Source organism: Stegastes partitus, unplaced genomic scaffold, assembly GCF_000690725.1.
Source record: "Stegastes partitus isolate 25-593 unplaced genomic scaffold, Stegastes_partitus-1.0.2 Scaffold378, whole genome shotgun sequence".
NCBI classification, from domain to species: domain Eukaryota; kingdom Metazoa; phylum Chordata; class Actinopteri; family Pomacentridae; genus Stegastes; species Stegastes partitus.
In genome coordinates, this window is record NW_007578109.1 from 312,546 (window position 1) to 315,971 (window position 3,426).

Below are 3,426 nucleotides of genomic sequence, written 5' to 3' on the forward strand. Positions count from 1 at the left end.
AAATATTAAGTTGATCCAACATTATGATGTCAGCCATCAAAAGCTTGTTAAAATGTTGATATGAATCAGTAAATAAGATGTTTTTTATTAAATCATGCAGATGTATTTAACGAACCACTGAACTCCTTTTAGTTTAGTTTCTTCTATAATCACTGAAATTCTACAAAGTCCCACAAACGTCTGCTTTTGAGCCTAAAAGTTAAAAGTTCTGCTTCCAGCATCATTTTCATCATAAATATCCAGAGAGGTGAGTTTATGTGACATCTGTTGAAGGTGACAACTGAAGACTGTGCAGCTGCTGTTCCTGTGAGCCACCAGCAGGCGGCGCCAACAGATCAGACATTAACATGAATAGTTTATCATCTTCTTTACTTTTGTGGCATAAATCACTTTGTGCTACATTTCATTTGGACAAAAACTGCAGTTCAAGTCTGACATATTGATCGATCGACTGATTACCAGCAATAACCTCCGTTCTTTCGGTGAATTATTCGTGTTGACAGTGTTCTTGGAGACTGTGAGAGGATTTTAAAACGTCGACCAACCTCAAACAGGTAAAATACCATCCTACTACCAGAACTGAACACGGACCTGACGGTGCCGAGGACAAACGCAAACATTTGGTAAAATGAGTTTCTGAAGCCGCTCAATGGAGCGATGGCACAGAACCAGAACAGAACATGTAGCTGTGGACTCTGACGTGTCTCCTATGTTATAAAACTAATGCCTCTGAACGAACATGGAAGCCGTTCCTGGATTGACGTAAACATCTGTGCTATACAACAGCAGCATTTAAAAAGACTTTGTTCACTGTGTAGCGCCCCCTGTGTTTCACTCTGTATGATGTAGCTCTGAAAACCTGATCCCAGCTTCCTGTTTGTTTTGTCCTGTATATGTTTGTTCACTGATAAAAATAAAGAAACCTTGTGTCCTCTCTGCTCTGTGGAGACGCTGCTGCAGGTCAGCTGAAGCTCCTCATCTGGAGACCTGCAGCCCAGACCTGCTGATCACAGCGGGTTCCGGTTACCTCACCTTAAACACCTGCTTCCATCTCTTTTCTGCTTTCCTGCTATTTTTAATTGTTTATTTTCAATTGTAACTAATTTATTTAAAACTCTGGATTCTGTGGCCTTCACCAGGTTTTGTTCTGTTCTATGCAACGCGCCGTACAAACAGAGCCGGATGGTTCAGACACTTTTATGCATAGTTGTGGAATAAATGGTCAGACAAACGTTCCTCCTCTCTGGTCTCCTTCGTTCTGAGTCCTGCTGACAGAAGACGTCTCTGGGTTCTCTCTCCTCCTTCATCTTCTGGTTCCTCAGAGCTGCAGGACTTTAACATGAACCTCAGTGAAGGACCATGATCCAGGAGCTGCTGCTCAGTTTATTTGTTTTTTTTTTCTTTTTCTTGAAGCTCAGTGTCATTAGATGAAAATGAAGGGACGTGTTTCCACGAACCTTTTACTAACTCAACAGCAGCACACAGAAAGAACCTGAAGCGGAACCTGTTGATGAGCTGATTTAATCTGCTTTCATCCATCAGCTGACTGTGCAGCAGCTCCAGGTTTCACTGCTTCAGGCAGGTTCTGCAGCGACGTCTTCACATCAGCTCTGGTAGATGATTGGTTCTGCTGCTGCTGCAGAACATCAACGTGCAGATCAGAATGTGATACAGACTGGAGGCGAAACCACACAAACACCAAACTTCTGCACCTTCGTGTCCCAGAGAAACGCTGCAGGTCCTTCCTGGTAGGAGGTGAAAGTCTGACTGTGGTTGGCAAACGTCTTCTCGTCACCGACTCCATCCAGCTGGACTGAATCCAGGTCAGAGATGTTTTAAACATGGACTTTGTCTCTACAGCAATGGAGGATGCAGCTGGACTGGAGCAGCTTTACGACGAGTCAGTGATTAATGAAACTCTGGAGACCAAAGAGTCGCTCTGCTTCCAGCCTCCATGTCCTTCAAGCGTCTCTTTAAGTTTCCTCCACTGTCTCCAGCTGGTCTTGGTGCCACAGCTCAGGATGTGAGAAGCTCTTGGTCACAGATCAACTAAATGTGCTGGTGTCACTGTGGAAACAGCTGATTGGACATCGACATCATGGAGGGATGAGACTCTGGCCTCCAGCCTTCAGGTAGCCTGGATCTCACATGGAAGAGGTGTTTCTGCAGCGATGCATGATGACGATGGACAAACACATCAGAGGTTAGTCAGACGGATGGACTCAAATGGTTCCAGCTCGGATGTGATGGTAAAGGTCCCAATCATCCGGTCCAAAGTGTCTGATGTTCTTCGTGAGACCTGGTTCTTATGAAAAGCTGGTTTAAGATGAGGCTGGACCTGACGTAGGAGGTGTTGGTGCCTGATCAGGCTCCGGATCTTCAGTTTGTACGACTCATCCAGGTAAAACACCTGCTGAGACTTGGACCAGAGGAACCAGGTTAATCTCAAGTTCTGGTGAGAAGATGAGTCCTGGTGTCTTTAATGAAGAGTTTCCTCTGTGATCATTTGGAGGTTCCTCCAACCAGAGACCCAGATGGTTCCAGCTCCGACGTGATGCTGAGAAGCTTCATCACTGTTTGTTGATGCTTGATTCAAGTGTTTCTTTGTGTTGGTCTTGTTGGTCCAAAGCTTCTGCTTGACTCTTGGTCTTAAACCAGCAAAGTGTCGGTGCCGCTCCGCAACCAGTTTTCCTGTAAAGAACCGTTTATGGGCTGGTTGGAGGTGAGACCAAACCAGCCTGAGACTCTCCTTCATTGGGCCTGAATCTGACCTTCTGTCCCTCCTGGATGTCGTCTCTGTGTCAGTCGATGACTCGTCAGCGTTGCAAACTTCTAACAAGTCAGTAAACACTCTGATAAGTTCTGTTCATCGTGGGACTCGAATGGTTCTGGCCTCGATGTGAAGCTGCGTTGTTGCAGAGAAACGTAGCTGCTGCTTGTTTCCTTTGCTGGTGCCTCATCTAGAACCAGTTTTCCTGCGGTTCTGGTTTCATTTATTTGGATCTGACTCTGTGTCCCTCCTGGACGGTAAACATGGAGGAGGTGTGTCCGCAGTGATGGACGACCTGGAAGTGGTGCAGAGTTCTAACAAACCAGTGACAATGAGATCCTCCACAGCCGGTCCTGTTGCCTCGATAACCCGACCGGACCTGGTGTGAGTGGCTCCTGGGTTTAGACCAGTGAGTCCTGCTTCCTGGATGTTCATCTGTTGGTGAACGTCCAACAGGTCAAACCACAGAGACTCGGATGTTTGTCCAGGTCTAGTCGCTGCAGGACTCAACCTCCAGGCCTCCATCGGCTCTGACCTCGCTGTGTTCAGGGTTCCTCTCCTCCTTCCTTCAGTCTCACGTCAACCCTCTGAAAACAGCTCCACATAATTATCCTGCCGCCGCCGCACCAAAAGTCTGTTTTTCTTTTCTGGCGGGA